Below are 14,553 nucleotides of genomic sequence, written 5' to 3' on the forward strand. Positions count from 1 at the left end.
AAACCATCACAAGGACAGAAAACCAAATACCACATGTTCTCACTCATAGGTGAGAACTGAACAATGAGATCTCTTGGATACAGGGTGGGGAACATCACACACAGGGACCTGGCCTGTCGTGGGATGGGGGGAGTGGGGAGGGATAGCATTAGGAGATATACCGAATGTAAATGATGAGTTAACGGGTGCAGCACACCAACATGGCACTTGTATACATATGTAACAAACCTGCACATTGTCCACATGTACCCTAGAACTTAAAGTGTAATAATAAATAAATTAAATAAATAAAATAAATAATGTGAAACAAATAAATAAAATAAAATTCAATTATTTTATTTGAAATTTTAAATAAAGGTCCACAAATTGAGTGACTTAAATGACGATAAAAATTATTGCTTCACAATTCTAGAGTCTAGAAGTCTAAAATAAAGGTATTGGCAGGCTTAGTTTTTTTCCCCAGGACTCAGAACTCTGCCGTTTTGTTTTGTTTTGTTTTGTTTTGTTTTGTTTTGTTTTGTTTTGTTTTGTTTCATGAGACAGAGTCTCATTCTCTCACCCAGGCTGGAGTGAAGTGGTGTGATCTCGGCTCACTGCAACCTCCGCCTCCCAGGTTCAAGAGATTCTCATGCCTCAGCCTCCCAAGTAGCTGGGATACCAGGCAAGTGCCACCACACTGACTAATTTTTGTATTTTGTAATAGAGATGGGGTTTCATCATCTTGGCCAGGTTGGCCTCAAACTCCTAATTTCAGGTGATCCACCTCCCTTGGCCTCCCAAAGTGCTGGGATTACAGGCATGAGCCACCGCACCTGGCATCAAGACTCTGTTCTGTTGCCCTCTCCTAACTTCTGGTGATGGCCAGCAATCCTTGGCATTTCTTGGATTATAAATGCATCACTCTAATGCACTCTAATCTCTGCCTCCATCTTCACATGGTGTTCTCCCTATAATCTCTGTGTCTTCACAGATTTTTTTAAGGGCACCAGACATATTGGAATAGGGGCCTACCCTACTGCTGCATGACCTCAACTAAGCGCATCTGCCTCACTTTATTTACAAATATGACCACATTCTGAGCTAGCAGGAATTTGGTTTCAACATATCTCTTTTAGGAGAAACAATTCAGTCCCTAACAGATACACTCGTATCTGAATGTAAGAAGTATTCCCCCAAAGGCTCACAGGGTCAAACTGGAGGACAATGCCTTAAAAGGTGATTAATCTTTACAAATTGCAGGGTGAAAATAAATAAGTCCTTGGCTTCAAGAAAAGGTTATTTTTGAACAGCAGTTCTTTAATGCAGCACTTATATTTTATTAATAATTAATAAATGATTAATGCAGATTGCTTTCTTCCAAATAAATTATCAGAATGTGTTATAACAGATGTGAATAAATCATGGGCTCTAGCTCATGAGTTGTCTGCACAAATGTCAAGAGTATAATATATTATATTTAAATATTAGTTATGTGTCTGAAATATGAGCTAGGGCTCAACTGTAATATATTAACCACTATTTCTATCAATGAGTTATTAATTATTGAAACTCAACGTATTCTGAAATAATTTTCTGTATGTTTTATTGTTGAAAGCATGTATTGATGCTGATTTAATTTCTCTTTTTCTTTTAGGGGTATATAATTAGATTAGAAAAAAATCATCTATGACAATTACAGGTAGTCCGAAACACTAGCAATACAGTAAAAAGTTATACTACAGTGTTCCTCCCTATTAAGAAATGGAGTTGGCCGGGCGCGGTGGCTCAAGCCTGTAATCCCAGCACTTTGGGAGGCCGAGACGGCCGGATCACGAGGTCAGGAGATCGAGACCATTCTGTTAACACGGTGAAACCCCGTCTCTACTAAAAAATACGAAAAACTAGCTGGGCGAGGTGGCGGGCGCCTGTAGTCCCAGCTTACTCGGGAGGCTGAGGCAGGAGAATGGCGTAAACCCAGGAGGCGGAGCTTGCAGTGAGCTGAAATCCGGCTACTGCACTCCAGCCTGGGCGACAGAGCGAGACTCCGTCTCAAAAAAAAAAAAAAGAAAAAAAGAAATGGAGTTGTTTATTCAAAGAATTTTAGATCTCCGCTCCTTCTAGGATCTCCTCCTGGTTCGGCCCATCTGCCTCCACTCCTGCCTCCACCATGTCCATCAGGGTGACCCAGAAGTCCTACAAGGTGTCCACCTCTGGCCCCCGGGCCTTCAGCAGCCGCTCCTACACGAGTGGGCCTGGTGCCCGCATCAGCTCCTCGAGCTACTCCCGAGTGGGAAGCAGCAGCTTTCGGGGTGGCCTGGGCGGCGGCTATGGTGGGGCCAGCGGCATGGGAGGCATCACCGCAGTCACGGTCAACCAGAGCCTGCTGAGCCCCCTTAACCTGGAGGTGGACCCCAACATCCAGGCCGTGCGCACCCAGGAGAAGGAGCAGATCAAGACCCTCAACAACAAGTTTGCCTCCTTCATAGACAAGGTACGGTTCCTGGAGCAGCAGAACAAGATGCTGGAGACCAAGTGGAGCCTCCTGCAGCAGCAGAAGACGGCTCGGAGCAACATGGACAACATGTTCGAGAGTTACATCAACAACCTTAGGCGGCAGCTGGAGACTCTGGGCCAGGAGAAGCTGAAGCTGGAGGCAGAGCTTGGCAACATGCAGGGGCTGGTGGAGGACTTCAAGAATAAGTATGAGGATGAGATCAATAAACGTACAGAGATGGAGAATGAATTTGTCCTCATCAAGAAGGACGTGGATGAAGCTTACATGAACAAGGTAGAGCTGGAGTCTCGCCTGGAAGGGCTGACTGATGAGATCAACTTCCTCAGGCAACTGTACGAAGAGGAGATCCGGGAGCTGCAGTCCCAGATCTCGGACACATCTGTGGTGCTGTCCATGGACAACAGCCGCTCCCTGGACATGGACAGCGTCATCGCTGAGGTCAAGGCACAGTACGAGGAGATTGCCAACCGCAGCCGGGCTGAGGCTGAGAGCATGTACCAGATCAAGTATGAAGAGCTGCAGAGCCTGGCTGGGAAGCACGGGGATGACCTGCGGCGCACCAAGACTGAGATCTCCGAGATGAACCGGAACATCAGCCGGCTTCAGGCTGAGATTGAGAGCCTCAAAGGCCAGAGGGCTTCCCTGGAGGCCGCCATTGCAGATGCCGAGCAGCGTGGAGAGCTGGCCATTAAGGATGCCAACGCCAAGTTGTCCGAGCTGGAGGCCGCCCTGCAGCGGGCCAAGCAAGACATGGCGCGGCAGCTGCGTGAGTACCAGGAGCTGATGAACGTCAAGCTGGCCCTGGACATTGAGATCGCCACCTACAGGAAGCTGCTGGAGGGCGAGGAGAGCCGGCTGGAGTCCGGGATGCAGAACATGAGTATTCATACGAAGACCACCAGCGGCTATGCAGGTGGTCTGACCTCGGCCTATGGGGGCCTCACAAGCCCCGGCCTCAGCTACGGCCTGGGCTCCAGCTTTGGCTCTGGCGCGGGCTCCAGCTCCTTCAGCCGCACCAGCTCCTCCAGGGCCGTGGTTGTGAAGAAGATCGAGACACGCGATGGGAAGCTGGTGTCCGAGTCCTCTGACGTCCTGCCCAAGTGAACAGCTGCGGCACCCCCTCCCAGCCTGCCCCTCCTGTGCTGCCCCAGAGCCTGGGAGGGAGACCACTATGTAGGGTACCACTGGGAACAGGAGACCACCTGAGGGCCCTCAGCCCACCCACAGGGGAGTTTACTACGTGGGGACCCCCCCCTGCCTGCCTCCAGCTATAAAACAATTCAATTGCTTCTTTTTTTGGTCCAAAATAAAACCTCAGCTAGCTCTGCCAAAAAAAAAAAAAAAAAAAAAAAAAAAAAAAAAAAGAATTTTAAATTATTCTTTTCACAAAATAACATTTACATGACAATAAACTAGCAGAATCATCATCATCTAATCATCACCACCATCATCACTGAAACCATTTATTGAGTGCTGACTTTGTGTTTGGCATTGAGAATAATGCTCTAAAAAATTATTCCAACCTCAAAATAATCTTAAGAATTAACTATTATTTTATTTATGCATGAGAAAACTGAGTTTTGAAGATGTTAGAAAAATTCCAGTACACAGTTAACAGGTAAGAGCTAGTATTCAAATTCAAAAAGTCTAACTCTAGAGACAGTGCTACTAATTTTTTATAGTCCCAAGAGGATCTGAGCTTCAGGACAATGAAACTTGGAAAGGTTATGCTGTTTGAACATGATAATTCATTGAAACACTTGGGATTTGATGTCCCTCACTTATAATTTGAAAGTATTAAACATAATAACTAATGTGTATAGTGCATTCAATAATCCACTTCTTTATTTTTTCTTTTTTTTTTTATTATACTTTAAGTTCTAGGGTACATGTGCACAACGTGCAGGTTTGTTGCGTATGTATACATGTGCCATGTTGGTGTGCTGCACCCATTAACTTGTTATTTACATTAGGTATATCTCCTAATGCTATCCCTTTCCCCTCCCCTCTCCCCACAATAGACCCTGGTGTGTGATGTTCCCCTTTCTGTGTCCAAGTGATCGCATTGTTCAATTCCCACCTATGAGTGAGAACATGCAGTGTTTGGTTTTCTGTTCTTGTGATAGTTTGCTGAGAATGATGGTTTCCAGCTGCATCCATGTCCCTAACAAAGGGCACGAACTCATCCTTTTTTATGGCTGCATAGTATTCCATGGTGTATATGTGCCACATTTTCTTAATCCAGTCTGTCACTGATGGACATTTGGGTTGATTCCAAGACTTTGTTATTGTGAATAGTGCTGCAATAAACATACGTGTGCATGTGCCTTTATAGCAGCATGATTTATAATCCTTTGGGTATATGCCCAGTAATGGGATGACTGGGTCAAATGGTATTTCTAGTTCTAGATCCTTGAGGAATTGCCACACTGTTTTCCACAATGGTTGAACTAGTTTACAGTCCCACCAACAGTGTAAAAGTGTACCTATTTCTCCATATCCTCTCCAGCACCTGTTGTTTCCTGACTTTTTATTATTGCCATTCTAACTGGGTATCTCATATTGAGAACTTACAAAGAACTCAAACGAATTTACAAGAAAAAAACAACCCCATCAAAAAGTGGGCAAAGGATATGAACAGACAATTCTCAAAAGAATACATTCATACAACCAACAGACACATGAAAAAATGTTCATCATCACTTGCCATCAGAGAAATGCAAATCAAAACCAAATAATCCACTTCTTAGTGCTTTACATATATTAACTCATTTAATCCTCAAAATAACAGAAGGTGGTGAATTTCGCACTCCTCTTTTACAGATGACAAAACTGAGACACAGTAATAATAAGTAATTTTTCCAAAGCTATACATTAGTAATTGTACAAAATGTGAAACTAAATTCTGTCTGCAAAACCTCTGCTCATAACAACCATATTATTCTATGTATTTGTATGGTTATGTACATATGCCAACATGTACATGTGTATTTAAATAGAAGATTCCCACTGTCTTTCAACTCTGAGCATCTGTGACTCTCTGTTTTACATGTGTCATTTTATTTTTATTTCTGGGTCTTTTCTCCATTGCCCAAGAGCATTTTAAGGTGAGCTGTACTCCAAACTCCCATTAGAAGAAATACTTTTGTCAATTGGGAAGCACTAAACAAGCATTAGAAATTGTCCACTTTCCAAAATCCAAATTAACCCAATGGGGACTAAGATGTCCCAAGTACATGATGGTGAGCAAAGCAAGAATAAAATATGACTAGTCCAGGTTCTCCGTGATTATTTCCAAAATACTCTTTCATTCTTATCTTCCATCATGCTCTACATGACTGCCAGACCCCAGTTTGGTCCAAACTCCTGAATGCCAAATGCATACTTCTTCTCTTACCCTTGTGTCTTGAATGCCTTGGCCTAGAAGTACCAATTGCCAGTATTAATATCAAAGGGAGTCCAACTGGGGACCTGAAAATTTAAGAAGAATTGAGTGATGACATAAAACACCTGTTATGTGTTGATTATCTTCAGTTGTATGTTTTGGTTTGAAATATGATATTTCAGTTGTGTATTTCAAACTGCCTGTCCTAATGTTATTTCATCATAGGTTTAAGTAACACCTATTACGTGGCTGAGAGTACAGCTGTGCAAAAAACCCATTTCACCTTCTTCCTAAGTCTACAGCTAACCCACATTTACCAGCTACTCTGGTGATCATGTAAGTAGCTCATGCAATATTCTGCTCCTGTAGTGATTAGAACTGATGCTCACTGCAACTGGGAATGGTTCACAGAAAGCTTCATGAATACTGATGTCCTTTCGTCCTTTCCTGAGTAGGATAAAAGATAATACAATGGTCTCGTGGAAAGTGGCCAAGCCACAAGAAACAAGGGGCCTAGATTCCTCAATTTACCACTTGGAGTTGAATTGCCTATTGATCTTTATTTCAGGTGAGCAAAAATAGACTTCCCTTATGTTTGAAAAGATATATCCTTCTGAGGCATTTGTTACTGTAGCCAGTGTTATCGTAAATAATGCATAAATAAAAATAAATAAATAAATAAGTAGTCAAAGTTGTCATTAGTAAAACGTATACTTAGAGGAAGCAGGCATTCTTTCCACTTTCCAGATAGCTAAACTTCTGGGTGTACAATTTTTTGCTAACCTCTCCAGCTTCATCCTATTTCAATCTTTCCTCAAGCCCACTAAATTCCAAGAGAACGCTAAAAATATATGTCTAATTTTTTCATCGATATCTTCTGTTTTCTGGGCCCAGAGTGTTGTCTTCTGGCATCTTTTAATGGCTATCTCCTTTTTTTAGCTTTCAGATGTTATTACAAATATGGAGATTGCACTACCTAGTACTACAAGGCTATCTGGCAAAAGATGGTGGTATGGCATTATGGTTATATGCTCCAGCTCTAGAGCTAGGTGGTCCAATCTGGAAGCCACCAGCTAAATGTGGCATTTTCTCAGTTACGGTAACCACATTCATGTACTCATTAGTTACATGGGTCTAGTGACTGCCAAATTGGACAGAACAGATTAAAAACATTTCCATAGTCACAGATAGTCGTACTGAACAGTGCTGCACTAAAGGTAGACTTGGAACTATAAACAATTGACTTAGACTCTTGGTGCCTCTATTTCCTACAACATCTCAAATAGTTTGAAAATTAAATGAGACCTTATATGTAAAATACATAAAATAGTGCTTAGTGGACAATACTCAAAAACATGAATTATTATTTTTAGCTCTAAGCACATGTTGCAGGTTTCAGCTTCAGTCTTAAGCAACTTTTACTAACCTATGTTGTTTAACATGCTGTGTCCCCTATTCTCTTAATTTTACTTTGCCATAAAATAAAAATAAATTTTATTTTATTTTATCCTTCTCTTTGAATCTAATACTTGGCTTAACTTCTGTACACCATTTTTACTATCATTTGAAAAAATAATTAGAACCCCCCCCAACACCACCACCACCCCGGTTAAACTGTCCCAATGATTTTTTTTAAGTTAAATTGTTAATTTCCAGTTCCAAAGACAAAGATTTTTGTAGATTCTGGTTCTCTAAAGGAATTCACTCTTGAACAAGAAGAAAGACTCTTACTTACTAGTAAATAAAATGCATACGTGAGTGCTGCCTTTCCATCACCCCTAGAATTCAGTGAGAAGTAAGCCATGGGGATTATCCCAGAGAGAAGTAAGAATGACAGGATTTGCCACTCCATTCAGGGTATAAAGAAGAGAAAGAAAGATTTGCTCTCCATTTCAGAAGCACTCAGCCTGTTTTGTCATTTTGGACAAATATCCCAACTCTACGCAAAATTCCAACAGACATAATTACAATCCCGTGGCCCAGAATTTAATTCTAGTTATTCAGGTTGTACTAGAGAAATACTGTGAAGAACCAGCATCTTCTAGTCTACCTGGATATAGTCATGGTTGTTATAGAAACCGTATGGGGCCGAACTGTCTACCCCATATGCAAGCAGCCAAGCAATTCTTTCATTATATAACTAAAAGCCAGATTCTTTCTTATATTTTAGTATGCTATTTGCATCTATTTTCCATTTATCCCTTAGCAATGTTGTATTATTGACTTAAAAAAGAGAGTCTTCTTCACAACATGAATAGTACTGGACACCCTTACAAATACCACATCCCTGCCTAACTGGTCAGCCCCCTAGACACCATGCAAGCTATTACTACTACTAATAAACAAAATCTATGACAACTTCTACCATTTATTGAGTGTCCTACATGTTAAGTACATCACTTCACATTTAAAAAAGACAAAATAATAAAAGTATCTTCAAGTTGAGGGAATAAAAGGTAATGTATTTGAAAAGAATTAAAAGTAATACCAGAAAGGTTAAAAAAAATTCACAGAAAGGTTTTGCCCCCTATAAGAACAACAACTGATGTTTAGGTCCAACACTATCAACTCCAAGTCTGTGTTTTAGAGAAGTGGCTAAGGACAAAGATCTCCCAATCAATACAGAGGGGGAATGATCAGGTACATTAGAGAAAATCCCTTAGGATAGGGTATAGATTTTCAGCCCTGAAGTGCTAAATGATTGCCTGAGTGCTCCTTAAAGACTTCGTAATTCTAAATCTTTTGGATTGGAGTCCTGGAATATATATTTTAAGTAGCTAGCCAGTTAATTAGACTATCTTTTCTTTAAGACACCATGCCTCAGAGAGAGAGGTATAGTTTCCTTCCTTTGAGCCAAATGTGCTTAATGAAAGTCAAATTCCAGATGATGAGCTGGCCTACTAAGGTCAGTCAATGTTAATTTTCTGCCCCAAAATCTTAAAAATGAAAAAGGGAGAGGAAAGCAGAGGTTTTAACTTATTAAACTGAGAGAGAGATTGGCATTAAAAAAATTCATTCATTTACTCAGCAAGGACTGATGCCAACCAGAAACTGTGCTAGATGTTTAGATTATAATAAAAATTGTGTGGAAAATACAATCTAAGAGACAACTCAAATAAGTTAATATTTACAAACTAAAGGGCAAGCTATAATGAAAGTTATGAAAGAGGATCCTGGGATCTGAGGGATGCAAGAAGATGGCAAATGGAAATACCAAAGTATCACCTTGAATTTGTTGTAAAATCCCCCACAAGCTGTGGTATGAAGGGACTAATAGCTGCTCTTCTGCTTCAGAACCAGCTATCCATGAACTCTCATGTTCTGCTGGAAAAGACTTTATGGCTGAAAGGCTCACCCCAGGTGTTCAGAGGGTTTCCCATTTGGCCTAACATTCAAGGAAGCTCAAGCTGATGCTATTGCTGGAGATTGAAGATTCTTTGGGTAGCACAGTGTACAGCAGGCTTTGAGGAGTGTCCAATATGGTTTTGTATTTCAACCCTCTCCAATGGTTGTGCAATCTTGTTCAATTTACTTAAATTGCTGTCATAATTTTTTCTTTGTGTAATACAAAAGATAACATTTATCATCTATAGTTTTGTGATGATTAAGTATACATTGATTATTTCATTTAATCGCTATTTCAAAGTACTTTGAATAGCACTTTTAAATAGAATAGAAAATAGGGCCAAAAACAAACTCTGTGTTCTTCTCCATGTATTTTAGCCTTTTAAATTCCCTCATTTCGTCTCCCAGCTTTAAACGACAATACTATACTGGTAACTCTTTTAATCTCCAGACTAAATACTCAAGATTTATAATTTCTACCATATCTTATTGCTCACCCTTGAATTATCAGCATGTCAGTAAATAGGATAATGTTTAGGCAAAATAAAACTGTATCAAGTCCTCTCTTTTAATGTCACACAATATATAGTCTGTCTGCAAAGCCTGTTAGTTTTGTCTTTAAAATGTACTCCAGGGTTAAGGTGAAGGCAACCAAGGTCGTGTGGACCAAGCACAAAGGGTGTCCCCACCCTATGTGAAAGAGACTTCCCAAGTGGCAGCACCACAGCCACTTAGTATAAGAGTCCCAGGATCTGCCTAAGTCGGCAGCCATATCAGAGACTCTTCCAACTCATCTATTCTCATTTATCCATTGGTTCCACCAGCCCAACACCACTGTGCTCTTCTACTCAAAGAAGCTCAAAACATGGCATGAATTTGAAAACATTGTAGAGGAGAAGAGGCATGTCAGTGAGTTGAAATTTGCAATGAAATGCTACACACCTCCTGTTTATAAGGGGATTATTCCATGTAAGCCAAGTAATATTAAATGTAATGTTCTCAATGATGAAGAGAGTTATGATGTCATTGCTATAGGTTGGATGTTTCTCCACTTCAAATTTCCTGTTAAAATTTGTTCCCAAATGTTGGAGGTGGTGTCTAGTGGGAGGTGTTTGAGTAATGGCAGCAAAGCCCTCAATACTGCTTGGTGCTGTCCACCTGCTAATGAATGAATTTTATCCTGATTGTTGAGAAAAGCCTGGCACCTTCCTTCCCTGTCTCTTCTGTTTCCTATCTCACCATGTGACAGGACAGCTCCTCATCCCCCTACGCCATGGATGGAGGCTTCCTGAGGCCTCACCAGAAGCAGAGGCTGGGACCATGCTTCTGTACAGCTTGAAGAACCCTAAGTCAAACAAAATTCTTTTCTTTATAAATTACCCAGCCTCAGGTATTCCTTTGTAGCAACACTAAGGCACTAAGACAGTCATTAAACAACTTCCTAAGGAATTCCAAAGGAAGTTAGTGTGATCTTGGATTAAATGAGTCACAGACTGCATCTGGGAGCCATTCCGTTTTTTGTCCTTTCCTTGAGCAAAATATTTAAACAGATTTTCTCAAAGGTGTGTGTAAATGAAGTGTGTTCAGAAACTGTAACAAGCCAACCAGGAGCATCTTGTTCTTCTGCTTAGTCATCAAAGTTACGTTGACTTTCTGGTGTTGCCTTTTCTTCCATACAAGTATGATTCGTCTGTGCCAGTTATAGCAGCAGGAATGGACTTCCTGAAAATGAAACCAGTTGGTGAGCTGCTGAGAATGTCAGGTGCCTTTTTCATGTGGTGCTACTGTGGTGGCAATAAACTCCGCAGGGCTGTATTCTCTGAATATGTGCAAACTATTTTAGGAAATGGTTATGTGTCTGCTAAATTTTTCCTAGAAGAGAAAAGAAACTTCTCTGCCAAGATACTAACTCTTAGATTTAGTCTTCTGAATATTGTTATGAAGTCATTTTTTTAAAAAGGTTTTGAGACCTGCCTTATCCCAATTAGTAATAGTTATGCCAAGTTATTAGAAGAAATTCTTTATATGTGTATATTTATATATATATATATATAACATAAAGATATATATTATATATATATATATTTCTAGAGGTTGCTAAGTCAAAACAATCTACAATTGGATTGTTGAAAGCCAGAAAGATTCTCTCTGAAATTTTTGAAACTTTCATGCACACTTTGGAGACACTATGTCACTTTGATCTCTGGCAGCTGGGAAGATGAATCAGAGCCCATAGAACCTGGTTCTAAGATACATTCTTCAGAAGCAATCTGAGGGCGTGCATGCCTTTGTTGCTGAAGCTGCCTGCAAAATGCAGCTTCTGCAAATTGAAAGCCTGGTTCTGAAACCCTGGGCCTAATAGTTTCTCTTCCACTTCAGAACCAGCCATCCACGGACACTCATGCTCTGGCAGAAAAGACTTTATGGCTGAAAGGCTCACCCCAGGTGTTCAAATGGTTTCCCATTTGACCCAGTAATAAACCTGCCAAAGACATGTCCAGTCCAACATACTTCTGCATTCCGACCTCATCAGCTTTGTCAAAGTACGGGTGATTCTGAAAGTGGACTCTGGAGACTCAAAAGTGGCTGATGGAGTTATTTTCCAGTGTGTCACTATCCTCATTGCTTGACTTATAGAAACCCGTGGCTCAACACTTTTGTCCATCCTTCTTTAGTAGCTATAACAGTGCACATGACATCTGGCTTCAGGAAAGAGGATGTCTACAGTTGCTTTTTCTTCCTATGTGTTTTTTTTTTTTTTTTTCAGAGGAGTTCATCTTCCTTCCAGGAAACACACTAAAGGACTTTGAAGAAGGCTGTTACCTGCTTTGTAAACGTGAGGAGAACATTCTAGTTCCAGATAAAGGATATATCATTTAGAATTTTTAATAGGACTCCTTACACTTTTGTGGAATGTTATCAGATAATTTGCAAATACCTCTTGAGCAAAGAAGAGAACTACTTTACTTAGAAATAGAACTTGGCTGCAGTTAGAAAATACATATCAGCTTCTCAATCAAGGTGCCTCTCAGTGTTATGATGTATTATCTTCTGATGTGCAGAAAGATGCCTTAGCAGCTTTGTTGGTGGAGAAGAAAAGGATTAATAATGACTGTACTTAACATGAATGAACTTGCCACAACCAAATTAGGAGAAATGCTTGGTTGTAATACTCCAATGGGAAAACCAGTCACTGTAAAACTTTAATAATCACCAAATAGTTATGAAAAATTTGGGTACATAATTACTGTCATCAAATCACTCTTATCCCAACAAACATGAAAGTAAAGGAGCAGATACATTTTCTCTTACTTTGTAAGACTTTGAGAACAGACCTCTGTAGAGAGGAAGAAATGGTCAATTGGAAGCAATGGGGAAGTAATCTTCCCCAATGATGGTTAAGAAGTAATCTTCCCTGACACGGTTATCAGGCATATGTATCCAACTCTCTGTGTGTTTAAAAAAAAAATTGTTTACGTTTTGGAAACAACGTATAAATAATCATATTCCGAATCTGACTATTCTTCCCCAGCTCTGTGCCCGGTTAAAGCCACCAACATCTCCTACCTCGTCCACTGACACAGCTTCCCAATATGTGTCCCTATGTCAGCTCTTGACACCAGACACAGTGGCTCTTCCACTGAACAATCAGAGCTGTCACTATTTCAGTGAATTCAAATCATGTCATCACCCTGTTTAAAACCTTCCAATGCTTTTACATTCCATTTAAAATTAAATTTATTTCATTTATGCTAGCTTACATTTCTAACATGGTCTGCCTCTTCCCACTTCTCTGATTTTATCTTTGATCATGGCCTTATTTCCCTGCATCCAGTGTGGCTTGCAGTGCTTCCAAAAGCCAAATGGTGCTTGTTTCCACTAGCACCCCTTCACACACATTGCTCTCTCTGCTTTGGTATCTCCTATCTTTCCTCTGACTACCCTTTACGAAACAAAATACCTTTCATCTGTTACATTCTGTTTTTTTACCTACTTATATCATTGCTACCCCTTTGTCTACTTATATTATTACACTTACCACTGCAGTTATCTTGCTTTCTATTTTTTTATTAATTCTTATATTTTTTATTTATAAGTGCAAGAATGTAAAAAGCAATATCTGCTTGGTTTCTGCTATATCTTCAGAATATATATGGTCTAACGCATATATAGATTACAATATTGTTTCCACTTTAAATAATATTGACTTTAAGACATGAATGTGCCAGTCACAGAAGTCATTCAATAGATGGCATAGTAACCAAAAATGCAACAGATACGATTTTCAGTTTCCTCTTTCTCTTTCACTCTGCATCTGGCTGTTTAAAATACTTGTTTTCCAAAATCACTATGGTTTTTTTATGCCTCCTTGTCTTTGAATAAACTACTCCTTCAGATCAGCTATGGAAAGGCATCATAGGCTATGTTCAAGATTGAAATATAGTATCTTCTCTGTAGAGTATTTTTTCGTAGCCTTCTTTTCCCTTCTCCACACCCTAAGTGAGACTTCACTGGGTCTTTACAGAGAATCATGAACACACACGTCTTCTTAAAAGCCCTTCATATATTTCAGTGATCTCTTTTATTTTTCATCACTCCCTATAAACTATGAAGGTAAGAGTAATCTCTACTTTGTAACGTTCAAATGAAACTTCTGACTATGCCACCTCCGAACTTTGTGACTCCAGGCAATTTCTTAACTAAACCTATGTGTGCCTCAGTTTCCAAATTTATAACAACAAGGATTAGTTGCAAATACCTCATTGGGTTTTTCTGAGAATTAACTGAGAAATACCTAACATAACCACCGTTTGCTAAGCTAGGCAATTAAGAATTATCTAAAAATTATCGTCATTAATTATTGTTACTATTAATTTCCAGAGTTAGTAAGGGGCCTTTCATACATATCCTAGATGCTGAATAAAGGTGTGATAAGGTCAAAGACAAACTGCATTGGAAAGAGTTAAACAGTGAAGAAAGACTTTATTGGTACATTAAAAGTTTGCTAAGCATAGATTTCAGGTGTTATTATCACAAAAACAGAGAAAAGAAAAAAAAAAAGGTAATTCAGGAAAGTGTTGGATCATTTCCCTTACTATAATAATCATTTCACTATGCATATGTATATCAAAACACCACGGTGTACATCTTACATATGTACAACTTTTTTTCTTCAGAAAAAGAGTCTTGCAAAGGGAAAGGAGACTGAACTCAATTTCGCTCAAACAAAAGACAGGAGAATTTTTAAGCACTGGAATGAGCTAGTGGAAAAACTGGAGGCCATTAGGGAGACAGGTTGGTCAATGTGCTGAGGCCATCTTTGTTTGCC

The 14,553-nt window shown here is 39.8% G+C and overlaps 1 pseudogene across 1 annotated transcript; it reads left to right on the forward strand.

Annotated features, from left to right (window-relative positions):
* The first annotated feature begins 2,090 nt into the window (after window positions 1-2,090).
* On the forward strand, window positions 2,091-3,825 carry LOC115895262 (annotated as a pseudogene). The gene has a single exon (XR_004055472.1). The product of XR_004055472.1 is annotated as a keratin, type II cytoskeletal 8 pseudogene (transcript).
* The last annotated feature ends 10,728 nt before the right edge of the window (window positions 3,826-14,553 follow it).

Source organism: Rhinopithecus roxellana, chromosome 20 (assembly GCF_007565055.1).
Source record: "Rhinopithecus roxellana isolate Shanxi Qingling chromosome 20, ASM756505v1, whole genome shotgun sequence".
Taxonomy (NCBI): domain Eukaryota; kingdom Metazoa; phylum Chordata; class Mammalia; order Primates; family Cercopithecidae; genus Rhinopithecus; species Rhinopithecus roxellana.